The sequence below is a fragment of the Ovis canadensis genome, chromosome 14, assembly GCF_042477335.2.
Source record: "Ovis canadensis isolate MfBH-ARS-UI-01 breed Bighorn chromosome 14, ARS-UI_OviCan_v2, whole genome shotgun sequence".
In the NCBI taxonomy this organism is placed as follows: Eukaryota; Metazoa; Chordata; class Mammalia; order Artiodactyla; family Bovidae; genus Ovis; species Ovis canadensis.
The window spans coordinates 19789352-19816874 of NC_091258.1; the positions used below are offsets into that span (position 1 = coordinate 19789352).

General features: G+C 48.0%; 1 long non-coding RNA gene across 1 annotated transcript; it reads right to left on the bottom strand.

The window, feature by feature from the left end:
• Nucleotides 1–824: 824 nt before the first annotated feature.
• Nucleotides 825–27523, bottom strand: LOC138418375 (uncharacterized). The gene is made up of 6 exons (XR_011248527.1): nucleotides 27403–27523; nucleotides 26354–26432; nucleotides 24137–24260; nucleotides 11841–11955; nucleotides 4175–4280; nucleotides 825–3947 (listed from the first exon to the last, which is right to left on the bottom strand). It is a non-coding gene; the product is annotated as an uncharacterized lncRNA (long non-coding RNA).

Sequence of the window (27523 nt, forward strand, 5' to 3'; positions counted from 1 at the left end):
GGGATTCTGTGTTCAAAGTTGCGCAGTGCAAAGGACAGAATTTTGAGCAAATCGGGGGCAGGGAGAAGAGCCAGAATGTCTGAGTTCAAAGCCCAGCCCCTTCGGTCCAGATGACCTCAGGCGACGGGTTGAGGTCATCCCCGGAGGGTGGTTATGGGTCCTTCACCTCCGGATTGCCTCCTCCTGGGGCTCAGGGTGGAGGTCACATGGTCACACATGGGGATGCGGACTCTCGTCTGGCACATGGGCTGCATAAATGTGCACCGATGAGCTCCTTCTCCGCAGTGGAGTTGGACCTACAACTCGTTAGCTGTGAGACTCTTGGATAAATCTCTTGACAAGGCCAAGCTTCATTTTTTTTCTGGTTAATAAAACAGAAGTAATACTCCTGGTGGCGAACCTTTGCTAGGAGCCTCTGATGAGCTGTTTTCTTGCTAAATGCATGCCCGTTTTCTTTCCCTTTGCTTGAGACAGCTCACAGGGCTATATATCAATCCTGGGGACGGATGGAAGAAACAAGGAGGCAATGAGGAGACACACAGACGGGCTGGGGCTGGCTGAGGCTCAGCTTCACGGGGACGATCAGAGACCCTCCTCTCCACAGTTCCCACCAGGGGGGGTCTGGCCTGGACACTCCACTGGAGTCCGCCCTGCCCCTTTCCCAGGTGGTCCCCCAAACTTCTTGGGGAGCGGCCCTGCCGACGTGGCTCCCCCAAGGGTGACAGTGGTGATATGCAAGATGACTCATGCCTGCACTGGGCTCTTTCTGAGTCACTGCAGAGCCTGGTGGTGACTGGAAGAAAACACCCCTGATCAATACCACATTTCCAGTTTTCATTAGAGTTTTTAATAGCTCGATGCTCTTTTGGAAGGCAGAATCAGGCATGTGTAACCTTTTTGGAGACAGAAATGTTTCAAGGCCACCCTTTGAGCTTGGATTCGAGGACAGCCTGGGTCCTCTGGGAGGTTTCTCTCCTTCCAGAAGCTGCGTGTAGTTGGCTCAACATGGGACAGATCCCCCCGTCCTGCCTTGAGGTTGGTCTCCCTGTTCGTCTGTGCAGCCAGGCTTTCCCTGGGACATCGTGAGCTTGGCCCCTGCGTCATTCCCCAAATTCTAGTCTTCTCCCCCTCATCACCACTGAGTTCCAACAACAGTGTCACTCACATATTGACTTTTTATTTATCGATACGTCCGCAGCCCAAGCCAACTCCTTGGAGAGACCAACGGCAGTGATCGCCAGACCTCTGGGCACCCAGAGTGAGCTGTTCAAGGTGTCAGTTGCTCAGCCGCGTCTGACTCTCTGCAACCCCATGCACTGCAGCCTGCCAGGCTCCTCTGTCCACAGAATGCTCCGGGCAAGCATCTTGGCTTCTGGGTCTCCCCTCCCACACCCGGGGCCTCCCTGACAGGCTCATCTAAGGCACTGCTGTTCCAGTTGCCATCATGCGCTAGTTATTTCCCCTTATTTTTCCCCATAAGTTGAGATGATGAATGGCTTATCTATGTGCTTCAGTATCTCTTCCATGTGACTGAAAGCTCCCTGGGCACCTGGGGACTTGGTCACCGCTCACCCCCCACACTGTGCCTGGCATCCAGCAGGCCCAGGGTAAATGAGTGCTGAGGGAATGAATGAGTCTTGGGCGACACACGGTGGGTCACTAGGGAGGCTGGGAGGTCTCTGCCGTGTTCCCGTGGGGGTTAGGCTGGGTGTGTGGGCATGTGAATGGAGGAAGAACCTTCTGTGGCTTGGACTACTCCCTGCTAGAACCCTTCGGCGGCTCCCGCTGGCCCTGGATGGAGCCCTGACCCGGCTGAGCTTGCGAGGCTCCCCGTGGACTGCCTGCCCCTTCCCCTGAAACCTCCTTCCCACACTGCCTCCCGCTCCCCACTCTGCAGACCGCTGCGGGCTCCAGGCACACCCACTGGCTTGGCTCTTTCTGCTCTGAGTTCCCTTTCTCACCTAAGCCCCTGCCATCTATCTCCAGGGAGCCTTTTCGGAACCTGGGTTCCATCTCTGTGTCTGTGATGTGCTTCCTGCACTGTCGCCTAGCACCAGGGCCTCCAAAGCCGGGAAATGCAGAGCCTTCTTTTGGGCAACTGTGCAGTGGATTAGCACATTAATCTTTTAATTCTAACCTTCGTGTGCCTGACAACGTGTATGAAATATTAGCATATTGGTGCCCACCGGTTAATGTTAAAGGATGAAATATAAATGTGTATAGAAAGTATGATCAAGAAATTTATAATAAGCGTGCATAGTCAAAAAAGGTCAGAGACCATGATAACATAACACTCTTCACACATCCCTGTATTTGCTGCTTTTCAAACTATTCATTCATTCATTTGGCTGCACTGGGTCATAGTTGCAGCACATGGGATCTTCTCTGAAGCAGGCGAACTTTTATTTGTAGTATGTGGGGTCTAGTTCCCTAGTCAGGGATCAAACCTGGGTCCCCTGCCCTGGACTGCAGAGTCTTAGCCACTGGACCACTAGGGAAGTCCCTGTATTTGCTGCTTCTTGTCTGTTTCTCCCAAGACCACTTTTAAAGGAACTCATGAGGGAAGGAATACCATACAGAGTAGTGCTACCCAAAGGTGGTACAGGAGCTGGTTTTTTACATAGTACATCAGAGAAAGGCACTGAAAAACACTGACACCTCTTGAGTGCTCACTGCCCTTTTCAATACTCTTCCATCCTTTCTCATTCACGTAGGAGAGAGTCTCAGCCAGGGGGTCAGGATGTTTCCAACACTTTTGGGTTAACACTTGCTAGATGCCCTTTTCAGAGAAGGCGATGGCACCCCACTCTAATACTCTTGCCTGGAAAATCCCGTGGACAGAGAAGCCTGGTAGGCTGCAGTCCATGGGGTCTCGAAGAGTCGGACACAACTCAGCAACTTCCCTTTCGCTTTTCACTTTCATGTACTGGAGGAGGAAATGGCAACCCGCTCCAGTGTTCTTGCCTGGAGAGTCCCAGGGACGGGGGGCCTGGTGAGCTGCCGTCTATGGGGTCACACAGAGTCGGACACAACTGAAGCGACTTAGCAGCAGCAGCAGCAGCTGCCCTTTTTAACAGAGTGATCAGGCTGCAGGTTCAAGACCTTGGAGAGGGTCTCTTATCCAGCCAGACACCAATAGTGGGGCTTTATTTTCATTTCTCCTTTCTATTTGGGACAAGCCATGTTGGTTTTTCTCTGCTAAGCTTGCAAAATTTATTAAAACAGATTTATCTAAAGAGTGAATAAATTTTTAAAATACTGAGTAAGTTATAATATATGTATAATTGAATTTGGCAACTCATTTACATTTGGGAAACACTAGGGTAGGATAATGAATGTCATCTTTGAAATGTGAAGGCGCTGTTAAGATTTCTAGCTCTGGCTGAATATGCGGTCACTGTCGAGTTATTGTCTGAAGCCGACGTAAAATGAGGGCCGAAATATTTAGCTCTCAGCAGTTTTTTGAAGTGTACTTAAAGACATTCCCCAATGCGTACACCTGATTGGTTTGTGCAATGAATGGAAGCAGAGAGAAGGAAATAAATTTGAATCAATGAAGCCGTGAATCTGGCTCCTTCATGAAAGCCCCGCCCCTCTTCTCTGGGTCAGGCTCTGCTGGGTTTCCTTCTCTCTCTCACTGGGGTCGCATTCAAGACCCAGGTGACATTTACCCAGGAGACTTGGACAAACTCAAGAACCCTCCTGGTCCCTCAGCTTTCTCCTTTGAGGTGCTGACTGTGAGAGGAGTACAGAACGTGAGAGAGACCTGGACTTGTTTGTGGCTGCTGTGCTGGAATCCTGTTAGGACTTTGGAGAACATAGGACTCTTTAAATATAACTCCTGCCTGGGCAGTGGGTGAGCTCCCCATGCAAAGACGTGCCGGAGACCAAAGCAGGTGACCACCTCCTGTCTTATCTTCTGTCTAAGAAACACCATGTTCACCATCCTGAAAACAAAGAGACACTTTGAATGCATCACGAACCAGGCCTAGAATGAGCATTTCTGGAATCCACAGGTATTCTCTGCAGATCTGACATTAAAGATCAACATTCAACCATCCCCTCATGCAACACTCACAAACACAGGGCGGGGAGGAGCCGCTGGGTCCATGTCTGTGTCTCACGCAAGCATGCCCACGTGCACAGACTCCCAGTCATGAGTCGCAGCACTCACTTCTGCTAGCACAAGGCTCGAGACGAGCATCAGCTTCTGCCGCGGGGCCTCCCTGTGGAGTCTCCAGGGAGGACGCCCTCAGGTCCCTCCGCTGTGCTTTCAGCTTCTTTTCCGCCAGAGAGAAATGTGAGAGAAAAGAGCGAGAGGTCAAACAGACAAACAAGCTTCTGTCCATGGGACCACTCTGGCAGGGAGCTGAAGGGTGTTCCAGATGCTGCGCTGTCCCGCGATGACCCGCACTCCGTCCACCTTTTCCCGCCACTCACCTTTTGCCCAGACCACCCCTCAGGCAAGCCTGCCCTGCCTCGGGCACAATACCATGCCTTTTCTCTCCTCTAATTAGCGGATCAAGGTCCACCCACTTGATGGCCCTCACATGATTCTCCTGATGAGAGCAAGCCACAGGGTATTCTTTGAGAGATGCTGGAGCACGGACTGGAATTGCCCAGATGGGAGGGCAGACCATGAAGGCAGAGGAGACAGACCACGCGAAGTCAGATGGAGAAAAGAGACTGGCTTCATGGCTATCTGGCAGGATTTGTTTTCTAGCTTCACCTCTGAGTGAGACTTCTGTGGGCCTATGGGGTGAGAGGAGACGAGGAGCCTTATAAGGAAAAAGGATGTGAACACACGTCCTCTGTCTGTGGAGGAGAGATGGTAAGAAGGCATTTGAGAACAAGGTGACGGATAAAGGAAATGTTTACAGTCGGAGATTTGTGTTTGGTTGAAGTTGCTTTTGGCAAAGAGGGTAAGGCCTGCAGTGACTGTAACAGATTTCAGTGTCCTCAGGGATGATTTTCCCTTATTACCATCCCAAGCCTGCTGCATCTGTCAGAATGTAGCTGACCCTCTTTCACAAAAGGGAGAGGATTTTCTGTTTAAGTCAATACCTATGTAACTTCATTCATCAAATGAAAACAGCCATCATTTTAAAAAACACTGCGCCCTGAAGAGAATAGTACCTCTATGCTTGCAGAAACCAGTACGAACGCCCCAAAACCAGAAGCAGTTATCAGGAAGTGAAAAACTTCTCTTCAAAAACAAACTCTGATCAATGAAACCAAAAGTTGTTTCTTTGAAAAGAGCAACAAAATTTACATACCTTTAGTTAGACTAACCAAGAAAGGGAGAAGTCTCAAATTACTCAAAATCAGAAACAAAAGCACCACCAACTTTACAGAAATAAAAGGGCTTGTAAGAGAATACTATGAACAGTCATATGCCAATAAATTAGATAACCTAGATGAAATGAACAAATTCCTGGAAACTCACAAACTACCAAGACTCAAGCAGAAAAAGAAAGACATAGTCAGTAATTAAACAAAATAAACTTCCAACAAAGAACACCCAGGACCACATGGCTTTATTAGTGAAGTCTTCCAAATATTTAAAGAATCAACACCAATCTTTCTCAAACGTTTTCAGAAAGAAAAACAGGGAACACTTTCTAATGCCAAATAAAATCACTAGAAAAAAGAACAAAAACTGTAGTATCTCTTACGAATATAGAGGCAAAAATTCTCAACAAAATACTAGTAAACTGAACCTAGCAACATAATTAAAGGATTATACATCGATACCAAGTGGTAGTCATCCAAGGAAGGCAAGCTTGGTCCGAATAAATCAAGGTAATATACCATATTAATAGAATAAAGGGGAGAAAGCCACATGACCATATTAATAAATGCAGAAAGAGAATCTGACAAGACCCATCATCTTCCATGATAAAAACATACAACAAGCTAGGAACAGAAATTAACTTCCTCAACATCATATAAGGAGAATATATGAAAAACTTACAGCTAACAAACTCACTCAGTGGTGAACGAGTGGACACTTTCTTTCTAAGATTAGGAACAAGACAGAAATTTCTATTCTCACCACTTCTATCCAACAATGTACTGGAATACTTAGGAACAGACTTAACCAAGAAAGTGTAAGATATGCACCCTGAAAACTCTGAAACTTTGCTGAGAGAAATCAAGGAAAACCTAAGTAAATGAAAAATGATATCTATGGTTATCCATGACCATAGATAAAAAGTCTTAATGTTGTTAAAATGGTAATAGCTCCCCAATGAAACAGTACAAGTCTATCAGAATTATAACCATCTTTTTTTATTTTTGATAGAAATGGACAAGCTGATGCTAAAGTTCATAACGAAATGCAAAGTACATGAATAGTCAAATTCTTGAAAAACAAAGTTAGAAAACATACTCCTGATATCAAACCTTATGGAAAAACAATGAAAATTAAACTGTGTGATACTGGCATCAAGACATATAGATCGATGGAACAGAACTGAGACTACAAAAATAAACCTATACATCTATGGTCAATTGATTTTCAACAAGGTTACCAAGACCATTCGATGTGAAAGAACAGTCTTCTCCACTAACATTGCTGTGGCAACTGGATATCCAAGGGCAGAAGAATTAAGTCAGGTCCCCTACATTATACCATCTGTGTATGCTCAGTCGCTCAGTTGTGTCCAGCTCTGAGGCCCCATGGACTGCAGCTCACCAGGATCCTCTGTCCATGGGATTTGCCAGGCAAGAATACTAGAGTGGGTGGCCATTTCCTCTTCCAGGGGATCTTCCCGAGCCAGGAATCGAATCCTTGTCACCTGCGTTGACAGATGGATTCTTTACCACTGAGCCACCTGGGAAGCCCTCAGTTTATACCATATTCAGCAAATTAACTCAAAGTGGATCAAAACCTAAATGTAAGAGCTAAAACTATAAGAGAAAAAAAGGGATAAATCCCTATGACTTGGATTAGGCTGTGGTCTCTTAAATGTGACAGAAGAGCACGAGCAACGAAAGAAAGGAAAAAGGCTAGATGATGACCTGCATTTCAGCAAAATTTAAACTCTGTGCTTCAAATGATGCGCCTTTGAAGCACGATCAAGAAAATGAAAACTGTAAGCGTTAGGGACTGAAGGTGTGTGTCCTTAAATTCATACGTTGACACTCCACCCGCGAAATACTGAGGCGCTTGGAGGTGGGGCCTGTGAGTAGTCAGGGTTAGATGCAGCCAGTAGGGCGGAGCCCTCACAAATGGGATTTGTGCCCTCTGCGGGCCTGAGAGGGCATGGGGGACGCAATGAGAAGGTGGCAGTCTGTGACCTTGAAGCCTGTTCTCACCAGAACCTAACAGGCCAGAACCCTGATCTCACAGCTTCCAGCCAGAGCTACCCAATACAAATCTCTGTTGTTTGTAAACCACCCAGTGAGCAATGCTTTATTACAGCAGCCTGCACCAACGAAGACAACATCCCAGAGAATCACAGTAAGTGTTTGAAAATCACACATCTGACAAAAGTCTAGAATTCAGAGTCTATGAAGAAATCTCACAAAGCAATAAAATGACAAATCACCCAGTTAGAATATATGCAAAAAGCCTAAGCAGACGTTTATCTAAGGAAAATAAACCAACGGCCGACAAACACGTGAGAAGATGCTCATCGTTGCTATTCATTAGGAATATGTAAATCAAAATCATAATCTGATGATATCACTTCACACCTACCAGGATGGCCATAATTTAAAAATGAGAAATACAAGTGTTGGTGTAGGTATGGAGATATTGGAAGCCTCATTCATTGCTGATGGGAATATAACACGGTGTAAACACTGCGAAAAACATTTTGGCAGTTCCTTAAAAGCTGAAACACAGAATTACCATATGACTCAGAATTTCACTCCTAGGTATATAGTGAAAACAGACAGAGGCATACGTCCACAGAAAAGCTTGCAGAAAAATGTCCAGAGCAGCACGACTCACGCCACCCAACAGGTAGAAACAATCCAAATGTCCATCAAATAAAGAACTGACAGATTAAACATGGTATATACAGACGCTAGAGCATCATTCAGTCAGACAAGGGACAGAACACACGTGCTCCAACATCGACAAATCCCGAAGGCGTAATGCTAAGTGAACAAAGTCAAACGCAATTGGCCATATAGTGTATGAGCCTATTTATAGCAGCAAGTGCACAGAATGGGCAAATCCATGGAGACAGGAGGTGGTGCAGTGGCTGCCAGCGGATGGGGGGGTGGGGAAAATTGGGAGGGAAGTGATTGCTTTTCGGGTGATGGGAATAGTTCAGAATGACCGCACAACACGCAAACATGCCATAAACCACTGGATCGTGTATTTCAAAAGGGCTAAAGCGTTTTCTTCTATAAAAGTATTTCGAAAACAATAGCAAACTTTGATTTGGGAAGATGAACTGTCAACACCACCCCTTTGCCATTTGGTCCTGGGTTATTCCTTTTCCTGTGCCAGCTGCTCCCCATGCCACTTCCCATCACCTGTGTCCCACCAGACTCTGTCGCTCCCACGCTGACCTCTCCTTTCCCAGCACACCAGGCGAATCCCCCCGCAGGTCCTTCTGCACTGGCGACTGGGGGCTCCTGCCGAGAACCTCCTGCTCCTGGTCTGGGCGTCAGTGGTTTCTTTTCCTTTTGTGGTCACAGTTCAAATGTCCCCCTTAAGAGAGATCTTCCTTGAAAACGAAAATCGATCCCATTGCACCGGGAGGTGCTAGAAGGTTTGAGTTCGCCCCTCCGGGTCCCATCTACCCCTCCCCTTCTTCTGTGCTAACGAAGGCTGATCTTTACGGGCAACAGTGGGCTCTAGGGACCTCAGGCTACAGGCTGGATCTGGCCACTGGACGTGCTCACAGGCAGTCGTGGGCAGGAGGGGTGTGGGTCAGAGTATTGATGCCCCATTCCGTCCCTGCTGGGGGTCTCCGGTTCACCTTGAAACTGCCCACACCTACATAAACAGTCCTTTACAGAATTCTCCTTAATTATTCAATTTGTGCTGTCTGTCTTCTGATAGATGTGTGTTGATGTGCGTGTGTGTCCTGTTATATATTCTTGACAATAACTTTAAATATCTACATTTTTATCAAGCTCTTCCTCTAGGAGAGTATACCTCAGGAGGGGAGACAGTCTGCCTGCCTTTTTCACAACCATAGCCTGGGTGCCTGAAACTGTGCTCAGCAGGAAACACGTGCCTATGAATATATTTGAATACTTAATATATCGTTGTTACTGTCGCTCAGACACTCAGCTCTCAGACACTTTGTGACCCCACCGACTGCAGCACGCCAGGCTTCCCTGTCCTTCCCTATCTCCTGAACTTTGCTCAAACTCATGTCAGTGATGCCATCGAACCATCTCATTCTCTGCCACCCCTTTCTCATTATTTGCAATTATTTTATCAAGGGAAACCTACATATTGCTAATGGATCAAGTCCCCTACATTGCTTCAACTGGCTTAAGCTCCCAGGCAACAAGGTTTCCAAGTTCATGCTCATTTTCCTTAACCCCTTTGGCTCTAGAGAGCTGCAACACAGGGTTACAAACGAGTTACTCTCTGGAATGGATTTAGCTGTAAAACCCTTCTGTTCCAGGTTAATAAAATCTAGGAAATTACCTCTGAACAGCCAGAAATACATTGTGGGCAAATGAGGAGACAGCTGAGAAATAAGGATTTTAGTTTTCAACGCTTATGTTTGCTTTCACTCCTAATAAATATTTAAGTTAAATTGAATTTAACTTAACTTGATGACTATTTAAGTTTAATAGTCATCTGTTTATAGCACTACTTTCTGCAAATTTTTAGTTAAGAATCTTTGGCTCTTAACCAAAATGCATTTTTTTTAAAAAAACCACCTTCCTCCTTCTACTATAAATTTGTAATTCCACGTTCACTTATGTAATTGTTGTATGAAATCAATTTCAGTTGTATTTCTTTTGCAGAAGCACAGATGGGAAAGGACTCATTTGCATTTGGAATTTACTTGGTACCGTTGACAGCCAAAATGAGAAATTGTGAGAGTCAGAATAATGACCCCCCTTCCCCCACAAAAAAACGGTCAAGTCCTAACGCTGTGAGTATGTGTCTCTATTACTTGGGACGGGAAATGGGAATGATGGTTGCAGACGAAATTAAGGTTGCTGATCAGCCAACCCTAAATAGGTGATCTCGGACGACCCGGATGGGCTCAGTGTAAACACAAAGGTCCTTCAAGGTGGAAGAGGGAGGCGGAATCAGGGGGTTGTGAGGTGAGGAGGACTCCGCCCACTGTTGCTGGCTCTGAAGATGGAGGAAGGGCCACAAGCCAAAGGGCGCAATGACCTCTAGAAGCTAGAAAAGGCAAGGAAATTAGTTTTCTAATTCTCTCCTAGAGCTGCCAAAGGAACACAACTATGCTGATTTTAGCCTAGGGAGACCCAGGTCAAACTTCTGAAGTCCAGAAGAGTAAGATAACTAATTCGTGTTGTTTCAAGCCAAGCTGGTGACAGTGTGTTACTGCAAGAAGAGAAAGTCAGTGTAGACATACCCGCATTCTCCGTTTTAGAGGGGCAGCCTGTGCCCCTCCTCTAAACTAGGTGTCATTATTTTTTGTGGGATGTTTCGATCATGCAAACATGAGTACGGAGTCATTTAGGTAGACTTTTGTTTTGTTTTTTTTTTTTTACAGGTCTATAATAGATTCCAAATATTCCCATCAAAATGGGAGGTGCCCCTAAGTTAAGTTGGGTTGATCTTCCAATTCCCAGCTCTTTTGCAAGAAGCAAAAGAGAAAACAAAAATCTCCAAGCACCCCAAAGTGTATAGCAACAATGCAGATTGTGTGGCCTTTGCTCTTCCTGCCCAGCACAGTGGTGAGCTGCAAGAAAAGGGGTTACTATGCATGAGGAAGGTAAGACCTGAGTTGCGAGGGAAGAGCAGCTCCCTAGAGCAGTGTGTTATTTGCAAAGTACATTTTCCTGCTTCCACGGTGTGCAGGGAACCTGGGCTTCCTGACATGTTGCAGCTAGCTCAGACGCTCCGACAGAGCCAAATGACTCAGCCCCTGGACCACTACCAATGTTTTCGGGATTGGATCCTGCGCTTATTTTCTGAGGAACAATGTTGAACTGGTCTCTGTGGCATTGTGTCAACTGACATCACCCTTTAATTGCAGATATGTCACGGCAGACTACCACCAACACCGAGTGAAGGATCCCAGGACGAGTTAAACGGCACAGTGGAAGCTGCGGTGCGTTTCCCATATTCCTGGCCCGGCAGAAGGTCCAGGCTGTGAAGATGTGTGCTATTCAAGCCTGCTCACTCTGACCTCGAAAATGCTCAACCAGGTTGAATCACATTTATCTACCAAGTACAAAGCAAAACGGTGTGACAGTCTCTCTGAAGGGCACCTTACTCTGCTCTCATCTATTTTAAGTAACTCCCACGAATCAGATAGTGCTTGAAACACACACAGCTAGGTTCACACCAAAAGCATCTTTATGTCCCCCTGCGATGACTAACGTATATGCCATGAATTACGGGCCTCAGAATAAGCTACTGCTTAGGGATTGTGAAAGTGAATATCTGCATGGAGGGTGAAATCTTGAGCCCAGTGGCCTTTGAATTAGTAATATCCTGTGAAGGAGACTGTGCCCATACTTGTTTTCAATACCAGAAGATCAGGAGTGGATACAAAGAGAACTGACCTTTGTGTGAGTCCTTTACGCAACTGTCCATCCAGATGTGACCTCACACATAGTCATCGGCTGGCTTTTAATAAGACACTTGACATAAAGAACAAGAGCTGCCTTTATGAACTTGGAAAGGTAAAAGTCAGTGATCTCTTTCATACCTGTGAGAACTGAGGCTGAGGACTCCCTGGATGAATGGCCCTCGTGAAGTTCTTACGAGGCTCTTGAGTTCCTGGGGAACGAAGCTGATGGACCTGCAGCGGCCTTGATGAAGGTCTGGAGAAGAAAGCAAATGGAAAAACTCACAATGCTATGTGGGTCTTTGCATTTTCCGGGAGAGAGAACATAGTCCTCTGGCGATGGGCACAGGGCTCCCCTTTGCACGGGTGCACGTGTAGAACACGGGGCGGTGTGCACGCATGCTACGTTGCTGCAGTCATGTCCTGCTCTTTGCTACCCTCTGGGCTGTAGCCCGCCAGGCTCTTCCAGCCATGGGATTCTCCAGGCAAGAATACTGGAGTCAGTAGCCATGCCCTACTCCAGGGTATCTTTCTGACCCAGGGATCAAACCCAGGTCTCCTGAGTCTCCTGCATTGGCAGGTGGGTTCTTTACCACTAGTGCCAACCTGAAGTGGGTACTCTCCTCAGAGGTGAGACACTGATTAAGTACCAAGGATGTCATATGCCAGGGAGCTCGCCATTCTATGTCCTCAACAGATAAATCACAGTCCCCTTTCATTATAACAACACTCTGTTCTAAGCAAAGTACTAGACACTTTCCACGTACGATTTCATGACCACTTCTCTGCCATGTTCTTTTTCTAAAGTGTCCCCCCAAAGCCCCAGGAATTTGGCCAACACTGCGTTGGATGGCCTGATAGTGTCTATGTCCGCAAAGCTACTATATTAAGGCTAATGTGCATATTGTTTAAGTTAAGGTCGGGTTTGAAAAAGAACCCGGATAATCTAATGCTTGTGTTCCATATGTGCCACTTGAGATGACTTCAGATTCTTAGGCTAAAATAACATATCAAGGCTGGCAGAATGATCTCTACACAGTTCAAATAAATTGATGAAAAGAAAAATAAACATAATCCTCCCCAGTTCTGCTGTGTTTAGTTTATAAAATCTTACTATCTGCCTTAAGCTTAGGCATTTCCTAGAAGCGTTTTCAAAGTGTGGTCCTTGTGGAACTTACCAGGTCAAGGTCTTTGGCAGGGTGGTGAGGCTTCACAAGTCTCAACTGCTGACACCCCCCCGCCCCGGGGAACACCCATTCACAGGACAGCTTTAAAACCAGTGTTCGGGCTGGAGGCTACAGTCAGTCTCAAGCTCTGATATCTAGGGTCGCTTCCTCTCCCCCTTCTTCCCTCCTTTCCCCTTTGTTTCTCCTTCTCTCTCTCCGTTCCATGATTTTCAATTCTTTAATGCTTTAGTCTCTTCTTTCCTCCCATATTTTTCTGTCGAAGTTTACTTTTGTCTGTGTGCCAGTGAGAATTGAGAGAAGGACAATTAAATCAAATGTAGGTAGGTGGGCAGGTAGGTTTAATTACATGAAGACATTTTTTTCCATGAAGAGCAAGCTATTTCTTTAGAAAACTTCCTTGGCAAGCTGGAGGGAGAGAAGCCAAGGCCCTCACGGGCCTCAATTTGAACAGCAAGGCTCTGCAGGGGGCAGAGAGAGGAATGTGTTTATTGCTCCTGAGCAGAGGAGAGGAGATAAGGGAGGATGAGGGGCAGGAGGAAGGGAGTCAGTAAGACTGTGGGCGGGGTGGGGGGCGGTGCTCACAAACCACAGTAAGTCCACTCCCAGCTCTTGCACCAAATGTAAATAAAATAGACCCAAATGCGCGCAGAATTCATGTTGGTAGAGCCTGAGTCAAGAGTGGTGCTGAGTCAACAGTGAAGGCCGAGTTCTACATTTCGGTGGATGCCTGAGAGAACCAATCTAGGGAGCCACAGAGAAGCACGAGGCATTGCAGCCCAGATACTCAGACACTTCTGTAAATCTAAGGGAGGGCCTGAGATTGGCAGGCACAAGTCACGACCTGAGGGTCTGAACCAAGTTTAAAGATCTCTTAGGAAGAGAGTTAACTGGGAGTTATCAGAAGATGGGGACACTTCTGAGAGTTAGAGGGAGCATCTGAGAGATGCAAGGACAGGAGGCATATCCCCGGAAAAACCAGAGAGGCCTCGGGTATCTTGACAGGGAAAGTGAAAGTGAAGTAGCTCAGTCGTGTCTGACTCTTTGCGACCCCGTGGACTGTAGCCTACCAGGCTTCTCCATCCATGGGATTCTCCAGGCAAGAATACTGGAGTGGGTTACCATTTCCTTCTCTAGAGGATCTTCCCAACCCAGGGATCGAACCCAGGTCTCCTGCATTGGAGGCAGACGCTTCAGTTTACAGGAAAGTGAGTAAACGCCATGCAGCTGGCTCAGAAGGTCCCCCTAAACCACGCTCAGGCAGCTGAGGGACAAGAAGAAGGGGAAAGAGGTGCAACTGCCTCTGGAGGAGAAGCTCCAGAAACACGGGCCTTCACGTCTGTGAGAAGATCAGTACTGGCGGCCTTAGGTAACAGATAGGTTACAGTTTTATAGTTCAGTTCAGTTCAGTTCAGTCACTCAGTTGTGTCCAACTCTTTGCGACCCCATGAACACCAGGCCTCTCTGTCCATCGCCATCTCCTGGAGTTCACTCAAACTCACGTCCATCGAGTCCGTGATGCCATCCAGCCATCTTATCCTCTGTCGTCCCTTTCTCCACCTGCCCCCAATCCCTCCCGGCATCAGAGTCTTTTCCAATGAGTCAACTCTTCGCATGAGGTGGCCAAAGTACTGGAGTTTCAGCTTTAGCATCAGTCCTTCCAAAGAAATCCCAGGGCTGATCTCTTTCAGAATGGACTGGTTGGATCTCCTTGCAGTCCAAGGGACTCTCAAGAGTCTTCTCCAACACCACAGTTCAAAAGCATCAATTCTTCAGTGCTCAGCCTTCTTCACAGTCCAACTCTCACATCCATATATGACCACAGGAAAAACCATAGCCTTGACTAGACGGACCTTTGTTGGCAAAGCAATGTCTCTGCTTTTGAATATGCTATCTAGGTTGGTCATAACTTTTCTTTTAAGGAGTAAGCGTCTTTTAATTTCATGGCTGCCGTCACCATCTGCAGTGATTTTGGAGCCCCCCCAAATAAAGTCTGACACTGTTTCCACTGTTTCCCCATCTATTTCCCATGAAGTGATGGGACCGGATGCCATGATCTTCGTTTTCTGAATGTTGAGCTTTAAGCCAACTTTTTCACTCTCCACTTTCACTTTCCTCAAGAGGCTTTTTAGTTCCTCTTCACTTTCTGCCATAAGGGTGGTGTCATCTGCATATCTGAGGTGATTGATATTTCTCCCGGCAATCTTGATTCCAGCTTGTGTTTCTTCCAGCCCAGCGTTTCTCATGATGTACTCTGCATAGAAGTTAAATAAGCAGGGCAGATAAATAACCAACACTGGGTTCAAAGGAATTTTTAAAAAAGGAATAAAGGAAAGAAGCCAGGAAAAAGGATGGAAGGGAGGGAGGGAGGGTGGGAGGAAGCAAAGGAGGAAAGAAGGAAGGAGAGGGGTGGGAGGGAGGAACAGGAGTCGCAGGAGGGGGGAGTTGGTCTGCAGCCACCTGCTCTCTGCTGCCTTCCTCAATGACTGAGGGTAGGATTCAAAACACTGGGACTGAGCCGTGTGTGAGGTCCCCTGGAGGGAGGAACTCCCCTCCCTGCAGACAGAGGTTGAGGACAGGCAAGGCCAGGCTGTCCTGTGCAGCCCTGGGCCTTTGGCCATAAGTAGGGTCATGCAGTTACAACTGATCTTGTTTCATTTTTTTTATAGCAAAAACCAGAGTCAAAACTTCCACAGAACAAAGCGAAAGTGGGCAACAGCCACAATGGAAACAACGTGCTCCCACTGTGGAGAGGAGACTCTGAATGGAGGCGGGGGACAGCACTGTGAATGTGACCCCACAGGCCAGCCTTGTGTGTTGCTACACCGTCCGCCTGAGGAGAGTGAGCTGAGGTCTGGAGAAGCATAAGGGAAAGGAGGCTGAAGCCACGGCAGATGCTGCAGGCTTGGGTACCACCCGCAGCTGATACACTGAAGCAGAGAGAGGTCGGGCCGGGGGGCACCCACCCATGTCCCCCCAGCTTGGTGATCTCCTCCAGATTGCTGTCAGTGAAGCGAAGGCAACAGACAACCTCACAATGATGATGATACTATCCAACAACGCTACCGTGGCCGTGACTGCCTTCTTTAAAAGCCCCAAAAGACAAGTTGGTCTTCATATCTTGAACGATTGCAAAATGCCCGTCCCCCTCCCCTCTGTCATCTTTCTGAGATGACTGTTCCCTCTGAATGAGTCATTCCAATAGGAATGTTAATGCATTTGACATGTGTCAACATCACCCTGGAGAAAAGCTGTTGGATGGTTTTACTGGCACATGCAGCTCGGGGCACCGATGACGAGCGTTTGCCTCAGCCTGACACTCACACGGCATGTTCAAAGCCGGTCGCTTGCGGGATCCTGACACTGCTTCAGTGAAGGGAGTCCTGCTCGCCATGCTCACCAGCCTTCCTTTTAGCGAAAGGAGGGCCTTTCCTTTCTTGAACCAGAAATTTGTACGGAGACTGTCCTCCACGCAGATACTGGGGGTATGAAAATAAAGCATTTGGAATAACAGGCAAAACTGGGAGTACAGGGCTGAGACAATACTGGATGTGATGATGCAGGTGTTTGCACTCAGATAATCGTGGCTTTCTGATTTTTCAGTTTGCTCTTATGTAACAAGTACAAAAATGACATAGAATGGCCTCAGTCAATGTGGGCACTGCTTGCTATGAGACTCACTCCCTAGGGACGTTGTCCCCTGGGAACTGGCTTCTGGTTGCCCCAGTCGTGGGAGGCATTGGCTGGAGTCTGGCGGCTGGGAGGTGAAGACCTGCCAGAGGGATTCTTGCCCGCTCTGTGCTGTGCTCGACGTCTCAAGCAAGGCTTGTTCCTCCTTCACCGTTCCCGCCCCACCCAGGGAGCCTCCACCACCCAGCTTGCCGTCGTGCAGCCTGGCTTTTGAGTCCGGATGCGACCTCGTCCTGCCTTTGTCCCTGCAGCTCCAGGGGTGGCAGGAGACCCCAGCTGTTACCCATCCCTGCTTGCCTTATGCTGACACCTTCAGACCCTGTAATACGACGACCCATAGTGAATTTTTGCTATTGGGCCCCTGGCTCTGACTCTTCTATCTGACAGGCTGGAGTGTGACTGGTCCAGAACATTCCACAGGGCCGCGTGAATGCAGGGTTGGAATGTCAGCACACTGTTATCTGACTTGTGTCTTTTCAATTCGTTTCCTGTCGGCCTGAAGAACGTTCTCAAAATTACGTGGACTCTCAGATGGTGTTCCATTCAAACTTTCAGAGCATGCAGTTTTTAATAACATTGTTGGCATGTGATTCTCCCCAGGAATGAAAAAATGCCCAAGACCCTGAGGGATTTACAGTCTGGGGTGGGGGGAGTAGCTGAGGGGACATTTTCAGATGATTCTGAACTCGGGTGGGGAGACACTTCTCCAAACCAGAAAGGGCAGCACGTCTTCGTAGAGTAACCACTGCTTTCTCGGGTGGCCTCGGGCGCTCCGTCTGATCTGGGGTACTGTGTGTCTTTCACAGGACGGGCTCTGCTTCACTCCCAGTTGACACGGGAGCTTGGCAGGATGCTCGGATTAGGTGTTCCCTTGTTCCTGAGACTCGTTACATTTGAGAGAGAATTCGGTCCCAGCCTGGAGGACTTTGCTCCGGGGAAGGTGAGGCCCAGCTTTTCTGGAACTACGAGACAAGCTGTACCAAGGGAGAAACAGCTCCCAGCTTTCTGCGATCATGCTGTGAGCTCTGCCACGTACCCGTGGACGGCAGCTTTTGGAGGTGTGGTGAGGTCAAAGTATACCAAGCTCCACGGTGGACACCTGGGTCTCCCGGGTGCCAACAGAAGCATGTCGACAATAAGGCTGCCCCAAACCCTGGCCAAGAAAATGAGTGATGGGCACACCTCAGAAAACATTTAAGTTTGGGCTCATTTCAGTTAAGCCTCTCAGAGCCTCAGGTGCCTGTCCAAAGCTTACCTGAGCCTGAACTCTTGGAACCAAGCAAGTTTGCCGAGACCTGCACGAACATGCTTTCCCATGAGAAGTCTGGCAGAAAGAACCCCCTCATCTCCACCCCAGCCTGAAAAGATCCCAGCTGAGAATTACAAAAAGTACCTCCCAAACATTTCTAAACTCTGAAAAGTCTGGATTTCAGTTTAACCAGCAATGCCCAATATCTGCTCTTTATTGACGGGTGGGGTGGGGTGGGGTGGGGAGGGTGAGAGCTCAAAAAGTATCTTTCTGTCCCAGATGAACATGTCACGTAACAGGGAGGCAGAATGTCTCCATGAGGCAGATACCCAGTGAAGGGCATGGCACAAAATGTGGTTCTTCCTTTCCTATTCCGGGTTGAAAATTGTGGGTTGCTTTGAGTTAGATTGGGGGGGTGAGTTCAGGCCAGAGTGGGTTGGCTTTCTCTTACTTCCTACTATCATTAAAAGCCTTTATCTAATATATTTAATGACAATGATAGTAACAATATAATAACTGACATTAATGGAGCTCAGATCAACCCTGTGCTGAGCACTTTATAAGTGATTAGCTTATTTTATCCTCATAGCTACTCTGTAACAGATGAGAGAAATACGCCACGTGAGGCTACATTACTTGTCTGAATTCACCACTGTTAAGAGGCAGGAACTGAATTTGGGTCTCTCCAGTTATAGAGCCCGAGCTCCTAAACATTTTGCTGGATGGCTCTCCCCTGAGATGCTTTATCGTAACCAAGAACAAAGCTATCATCTGAATAAATGAAGCTGGTTCCGCTCATAAGAAAATGGGCACGAAAAAGCTTTGAGAGCGGCGAAGCCTCACAGAAAGGTTCAGAATTAATTACTACAGAGAAAGAAATTCTACGGTGTGGGAGGAATGGCAGAAAAGGGAGAGTGGGGAAGATATTGATCATGAAATGAAAAGAACTGTATCTTGGAAACATATCGATGTAATGATTATGAATATGTAAAACTTAAGCTTTCAAGGACTGGAAGGGAGAAATAAGGAGAAGCGAGGGGGGTATTAATTTGTGGGGAGGTGTGAAAACGGGCACAGATCTTTTCTGTCTCTGAGTCAGATTTCCATTAGGTCATCTGTGCAAATTAAAAAAGACCCTAGGAATCCTCATCAAGAACCGGGCATTCAGGACTGTTGTGTGGTTAACCACAGCCCTGCAGACACAGGCTTGGCATGTCAGGGCTATGTCACTGAACAGCACTTGGAGGGAGTGTATACTCTACATGGCAAATGTCTGTATTCTTTCGCCGAGCCACGCTCTGAGATGTCGCCCTTATGACAAGGAAAACCCTGGACAAGGAGAAAGAATACAAACTTTGTGCCTTGACTTTGAAAAGGCTACAGGCTCTTCTGCGTGTTCTTAGAAACACAGTTGCACAGGGTCTCACATCGGAAAGTGCGTGAGAATCACCTGGCGATCCTTTAAGACCGGAGACTCTCAAAGATTCATACCTAGACGTTTGTGACACAGAAGTCCAATGGGGACGGGGAATCTGTATTGTTAACCCCTGCCCTAGTTTAACAAACCCTTCAAGAGACCCGGGTTCTTGACCCCTGGGTCAGGAAGATCCTCTGGAAATGAAAATGGCAACCCACTTCACTATTCTTGCCTGGGAAATTCCATGGACAGGGGAGCCTGGAGGGCTACAGTCTAAGGGATTGCAAAGAGTCAGACATGACTGAGCACGCACTCACACGCACACAGGTGGCTGGGATGTCAGTGGCCTGCAGACCACGATGGGAGAGAGAAATTCACAACTCAAGTGAGAGGACATTAGGCCCTAATTTTCATGAGTGTGGAAACTGACATTTGTTGTATGCCATTATAACTGAGCTCATTCTTAGAAAACCAGACTGTTTGCATTGGTGGATGGTGTGACTTTGAGGGAAGCCATATATGCTTAGCACTATGTGATCTCAAATCATATACACAGAATAACTTTGTAGAGTAGGATTATTTTGCAGGCAAGAGAACTACAGATTAGGAAGGTTTAAGTATTTTGAGTGAGGTCATAACAAGTGTGGGGTCAGGACCCTAAACCAATATGTACACTCAGACCTTTCCAGTATGCCATGCGCCTTCTAAACCTCTGTGTTCAGGTGAAATGCACAATGCACCCGCGACTGAAATAACAGTTATCTGGGAGAAAAAGTGGACACTATACACAGAATGATCACATTCACAGAGCCTGTGCACACTGGCCTTCTCAGGGAATGTCAGTCCTGAGGGCGGAGTCCCATGGTTCAAACCGTCTACTCCAGGTCCCTGCAGCCACCTGCCTACTGATGTGTGTCTCTCACTTCTCTCCCCTCTGGGACTCAACCAGTGGCTGCTACTGACCATCCGCCACGACAGAGCAGAAGCTTAATGCATCCTGTACCCTGGCTTGATTTTATCACAGTCATGAAAATGGGGGCGGGGGGAGCATACCCTCTGCAATGAAAACTTTCCTTCTGTATATTTTAATAACATTTCATTTTTTTATGATTATCAAAAGAGCATATCAATTTTTTCAGTGGATATTTATGGAATTCTAAGACTGTGTGCCAGGGAGGGAAGGGGGTTTCGATTTCTGAACAAGGCGAAGCTCTGCCCTTGGGAAGCTTATATTCAAGAGGATGGAGCACCAGTGACATGTTGGAGAGAAACAACTTCGTGCATAAGATGTTGGCAAATGTCAGCGTGGAGAAGAATAAAGCAGAGTAAGAAAGATGAGGGAGGGAGAGCGGTCAGCATGTTAGTTACACGTATTCATACATATTAATGTGTAGATGAGGAGGGCATTGTAACCCACTCCAGCATCCTCGCCTGGAAAATCCCACGGATGGAGGAGCATGTCGGGCAATGGTTCATAGGGTCGCAGAGAGCTGGACACGACTGAGTGATGTAGCACACACAATGTGTAGATACTTTTGAAAACTTTGAACACTACGAAAAGAATATAAAACATCACCCAGAATCCTACTACACGGAGATAACCACTGCTGACAGTTTGGCCCATTTTCAGACCTTTTTCTTCTACTGAATTGTGATCACATTCTGCCTGCTTTCTTAGAGTAATCTGCACTTTTTAACCTAACAGGCCACAGTCATTCTCCCATGTCATTAACATGATTTCATAGCTAAAGGTTTGCTAAGTGCCATTGGAGGAAGGCACTATAATTGATTTAGCTATTTCCTCTGTTGTTGGTCATTTAGATGATTTCCTATTCTTCCCAGTACAAATAACATGCTGACGCTCTTTCTTACCTCTGAGCTGTAGTGTGGATATCTGAGTGTTTTTCCAGAATAAATTTGTGTATTTTTGAGTCTGTTTTCTGAGGTTCTTGATGGATGTTGCCAAACTGCCCCCCAGAAACAGTTTGTAGCAAAGCCTTTCCTAAACCTTCTCAAGAGTTCTGTTTTGGGCATGCACTTAATTTGCTACCCACCCCGCCTTGAGGGTCCAGGCCTTTCAGGTCTCAGGAGACGATACGCACATGCCACTCCCTGGTGTGGCCCCTGAAAGGACCCTTGCCATCTGCGAGGTGGAGGAGAACGCCTCTGACCACATGGGCCAGGACCTGAAGAGGTGACTTTCCTCCCTTCCCCCAACCTTTGCTTGAGTGAGTCTTAATCTATTCTGGGCCTCTTGGGGCCCCACTCCAGGAGGCTGTAATCACAGCACTAACCTGTGTTCACATTTCCCATTATCGAGCAGAAATCCCCCTGTGCATCAACATAGCCGGGCTGCTTCCTAATGGCCCCAGCTCCCAACTTCTAATGGCCCCATCCTCATTTCTCCCAAGAGCCAGCTCTTTTTGTTAGTGTTTTAAGATTCCTAGTCCAGACGAAATTTCCCCCATGATGTCCATCTGACCAAATTGAAGGTGATGCCAGCAGTGAGACAGAGAGACGGGTGTGTCTGCGTCAATAGGACAGAGGAACATCCAGGGCTATCCATCTTCCGTCTCCTCCGGTGACGCCCCACCGCCCCCGTCTTGTCTGAGACGTGGGGCTGAGCGACGATGTCCCTAATTGCCAGGACCACGCTGCAGAGAAGGGGCGGACGCTGGGACTCTGCTCAGCCTCCCCTCCAGCCCTGACAGCACCAGGAGACGCTGCTTTTCTGTCTGTGGGTCAAACCCCTCCAGAGTGCGGGTCTTCCCCTCCGCAATTCACTACATCAGAACTGCAGTCTTCAGAGGAGATGTTGCCAAGGGCAACAGGGACTCTCTGGACGTTGGTCCATGCTGGGGGTCTGAGCTAGCTGGGCCTCAACAAGGAGGCCCTTACCCACTCTTGACCTCAACTGCTTCCTCAAAACGGATAGAATGCTGTGCTGATGTAGAGAATCATGCTCAGAAGTGATTACCAAGCATGCTGCTAGCCCAAACATAATGATTGTTTTAAAAAAGGAAAATATTATAAGCACTGGACCCTGCCAGCATCTCCATTTTTTTTTTTTTTTCCGTTCCTATGAAGCCACCTGGGGATCAAGTTTTCCATTTCCCCCTCCTTGATCAAGGGGAGAGATTATTCCCATGTGCTTTCCATGGCCAACTACTAAGTATGCGGGTTTCAGGCTAGGCACCCACTTCCGGGAAGACAGAGGCAGGGGAGTAAAGGAAAAACAAAAGTTCTTGCGCTGCAAATTCAAGAACTTATCTCTGAACTTGGATTTAACTGTTAAAAGTGTTAGTCGCTCAGTCGTGTCTGACTCATGGACTGTGGACCACCAGGCTCCTCTGTCCGTGGGATTTCCCAGACAAGAATACTGGAGTGGGTAGCCATTCCCTTCTCCAGGGCATCTTTCCGACTAGGGGATTGAACCCTGGTCTCCCACACTGCAGGCAGATTCTTTGCCGTCTGAGCCACCAGGGGAATCCATGTTAACTGTTAACCAGTAATTAAATAATGCAAACAAAGAAGAGTCCTCTTTCCAAATCCTTAAAGGATTCCTGGGGAGCAGACTGGAGCCTCTTTGAGTGACAAGGAGCCATGGAGCCCCCACTCACCCTCTCTCTCTCTGCTCTAGCATCCTGCCTCACTCAGGTTTCAGACAAAAGTCACTCACTGGCTCAACAACTAGGACGGGGCGTCTCTTGGTTCCAGGGATTCTGTTGGTGCCAGAGGCTCAGCAGCGAGCAAACTAGAGAAAGCTCCCGGCTTCATGGAGCTTCTGCTCTGGAGGACTGAAGGCAGGTCAGCCACCAGGAAAGAGCAAAACAAGAGAGGAGCTTCAGGGCAGCGCGCTGCTTGCAGGAAATTCACAAAGAAGGCGGATGGGTGCCAGTGGAGGTAGCAGCTGATGGGCGGCCACGCCTCTCCTTCGTCCCCTGTTCCACTCGCAGGAGCCAGAGGGAAGTTCCTGAAGGGAAATCGGATCTTGCACAACAGCCCCGGGAATCTGACATTTCACTCCCGGTCCTTTACGCAGTGTCTTCCTCTGTCTACTAGACGGTAAACGTCCTGAAAGCAGGCATAGGACTGCACTGTTAACGTCCTTGCGGTGCAGCCCACAGTAGGGGCTCAGCAAATGTTTGCTGAACAGATGGAAAGATGGATGGATGAACTAAGAAAGGGTCTATTTGAGGAGGCCGCTGTCACTGAGGCTTAGGAGAGGCTCCAGCTACTTCCTATTCATCAGGGAAGCACCCAGCTGGAGAGGTAACAAACAAGAGGCCAAGCCCGTGGACATGGGAAGCTGGCTCCAGGCGTCTGAAAACGGAAGCCCCATGACCTTGCACCACCAGCCCAGGCACAGAGCCTGGAAAGGTGACCCCAGAGCCTCGTCGTGGCGTTAGGTCTAGAAGGGTTTCCACAGGGAGATCACCGAGAAGTATGATTGACTCAATTCTTTAACATCATAATTCCAATTCCTAGAAGGTAAGAGAGGTCTTACAGGATGATGGGAATGTAGCCCCTCCAAGGCTCTTAGACACTTAGATTATGAAGGCACTCTGGGTTCTGCCTTTATCATCTCCAAGTAAGGCGCTTGCTGGTAGTACACCTGATTCTTTCTACTCACCAACTCGATTCAAACCTTCACTGAGGATCTTTGCTAAGAAGGTCAGGCTTTCTGCTTGGGCCAATCAGAGGTCTTGAGGCAGAGGCACTTTCTGAATCAAAGTTAACCTGGCTTTATCCAAAAGGCCGTGAATCCCTTATTAGAGGAGAAACTGAAGTCCAGGCTGGGCACATCAGTGGTGTTACACAGCTTTCCCCCAGAAAGTAGAGCATACCTCCGAAAACATTTTTAAGTAGAAACTCTATAGATTGAAGAAGCAATTACCTGTCCTCCTAAGAGCAAAAGTCCTCTTCAGATCTCTTCCAGTTAGTGAAAACAGGTATCAGCGCAGGTCATCTTAAAGTGAACTTGCAAAATACATAGGAGTATCTTATCTGAAGATCAAACACTGGATAAGAATTGAAAAGAAAGAAAGAAAGAAAGCTGCTCTCAAATGCTGTCCACATCTGACCTTTTGTAAGCCTACAACATAAAACCCTCACTCTCTGAGTTCTCAAAGGGGACTTTCTCCTCTTCTGCATCCATGTCACACACTGGGAGTCAGGACCCAAGGGTTTTCTAGGCCTTTTTAAACTCATCTGCAAAGAGAGGTTGAACAGTTCTATCTCCTAGTGTGGTTGTAAGGGTCCCCAGGGGGTCGCACTTAGGAAACACCAGGCTTCCACTCAGCATTTCATAAATCATGGAGGCATCTGAAGGTGATGCCTTCAGTTCCGGGGCACTGAAAGTTTAATATTTCTTAATAATACTAACTACACAGGGCTAAGGCAGAGACCGGTAGGACTCCAGTGCTCCTCCTGGTCCCTGGTTAGGGAAGCGGTGAACAATGTGTTGATTTTATCACTTTGGTGACCTGTACACCCACCTAGCAAGACCAGGCCTCAACGTGTAGTCTCAATTTCTTGATTTAGGAGAAAGACCCATACTCTGAGAGAAACTTATTTTTACCAGTCTCATAAAAAAGTAATTTCCCACCCACGGAGAGTGGACTGGACTGTAAGAGGCCCTGCTAAATGATATAGGGATATCAGACACCACAGAGGACATGTGTCTGTGCTGGATATATCCCTATATCCCTAAATGATATAGGGATATCAGACACCACAGAGGACATGTGTCTGTGCTGGATATATCCCTATATCCCTAAATGATATAGGGATATCAGACACCACAGAGGACATGTGTCTTTCTACCCACCCTCACCCTAGCCTCCACGCTATGTCCATCCATGAAACCTCAGCTCAAACATCACCTCCTCTGTGAAGGCTGCCTTGATTACTCTAAATGACTAAGTTCTTTTAAACTCTGTGGTGATGTCATGTATGTATGGCTTCCTTGTAACATGATAACAGTGTAACTTGGGGTTTGGGTAACACTGTTTTTCTCACTTGACTGCAAACATGGGGGTGGGAGTCCCCAGTGCCCACCGCAGGGGCAGAGCACCCTCCAAGGAAATGCTGGGGGAAGGAGAAAAGACATCCGTGTGGCTCTCGGCTACAAAGAGCACTGAAAGCAGGCAAGAAATAGCACCACGTGGGTAGGTGCCTCACTGCCCTGAGAGGCTGGGAGGAGGCAGAGGGTGCAGCCAGAGGGGTTCAGGGTAGCATTCAGGAAGGAAGCAAGCCGCTCCGCAAACATTCTCTCAAATCCTGGGCTGCGGAAAGAGTTACAGTGGGCCACCAGGGCCGTATCAGCCTCTACAAACACAACACTCTGCTCAGCCCCAGCCCTGATTTTTATTTTTCCGTAGGTTTTACAGAAAAGTTTTCGAAGATAAACTTCACGGCGAAAGATTATGAGCAGGGTTTTGGCGAGGCTTCTTAAGCCAGGGGTATTTAAGGAAGGAGACAGTCCTATCTTTCTGGGACCCAGGGAGTCTCTGGGGCTGGGTGGTGCTGGACCAGCTCTCGGGGGCTGGGTAACAGCGGGTAAAGTTCAAACACACCTCCTTTAAGCCACCAGATGAGAAACACCCCTTGTTGGCTTCTGCTGTGTTAGGGGTAGAGGGGGGCATGGCTGGCGAAGGGAAGAGGGAAGGCTAGTTGGGGCCTTTCGGCTCAGCCTCTTAGGCAACAGCAGACTGCGTACAGACACGCTTCCCCGAGGTGCCAGGCTCAGAACAAGGGCTAGGGTGGTAGGCAGTCTTCTGCCAGGTAGAAATCGGCCTTGCCAGCAGACGCTCCTCCACAGTCAATCCCGCTCCCGGCTGAGGGCCCACTTTCCAGGCAGTTTGCACACACACACAAAAACATAGGACTGAGTTCATTTCTCACCAATGTTTTTTCTCCTGCATTCTCAATCCATAAGTTTTGCTGTTGTTTTAAATTCCTAATTCATACGCCATGGTGCCCTTGTCCAGTGGAGAACCTCCTAGCGAGGGGGCCAGGAGAGGAGGGGAAGTCTCCCCGCAGCCTGGGGTCTGCCAAGGTGTTACTGTGTGACCTTGGCCAGGCACACAGCCTCTCTGCACTCTGTCCTCACCTTTAGTGGGGTTAATTTTGCTTGCCGTGTTGACCACACCAGTGGTGAAGCCGTAAGAAAGAGAACTGGAAGGAAGCCCCTTGAAAACAAAGAGAAAGGAAACTTGGTAAGACAAACACATTCTGTCACCTATGCTGAACTGGAAGGTTCTTCCTAACCCTGGGAACTAGTGACTCCCAGCATGCAGGTGGGTCGATGCAAGCACAATCACGTGTCAGAGCAATGCCTTCACAGGCTTGCTCTACCTGGCAGGGGTGGGGCATGCCGAGACCTGGGGCCCAGGATCCCCCATGCATCAGGGGCTGGCTTAGGGCTGGGCACCAGCTAGAGCCGAGGACATTCTCGGCCTCAAGTCCTGCTTTTGTCTGGCCTCTGGGAACCAAGGGCTCCGCTGCTAAGCGCCGCAGTTTACCCATCTACAGCAAGTTGTAAATCATGGCAACTGCTTAGCAGCAAAAGCACAGTGTCTGATAGTGTCCAAGTATGGCAAATGACAGCTATTATTATTTTACTACTGATGTTATTATTAACCCGTATCCGAAGGACCCAGTGCTGTCTACACCTCAATTCTCTTTCCCTATTATCCAGGCAATTTCCCTCCTGAAAAATTTCTAAACCGAGGACCTGCTTTGTGGCAAGGAAACTGCGTTCCGCAATGCCAAAGTGCTTCTGAACCAGTGTTTGTATGGGGTGCGGGTTGGGGTGGGGAGGACCTTCGGGGTGGGATGGGGTGGGGTGGGGGGCATTGGAAGGAACCCAGAGGCCAGTTAGAGATTGGTGGGGGCGGGGGAAGGGGAGGAGGAGGGAGGGCGAGAGAAGCTGCCCGTGCCCTCGCGCAAGTTCGCCGAGTTGATAAAGTTATTAAAACATAAAACACGCACTGGCTCGGGGCGGGGGGGCGGGGGGGGGGAATAAATAAATAAATAAATAAATAAATAAATAAATGCAATAAACAGCCCGCGCACCCAGCGCCGTTGCAAAGGCGCGGTGCAAACGCAGGAGGGCGAGGGAGCTCGGAGAAGAGGAATGAGTCGGACAGGTGAACCAACCTCTCGGGGCGCGGTGCAAAGAGGCGGTAGCCCCGCCCGGGCTCGCCCCCAACTCAGCGCCGGGCCCTCCTCTAGGGGAAAATAAAAAAAGGCCGGAGAGGGAAAAGTCGGGGGAGGGCGG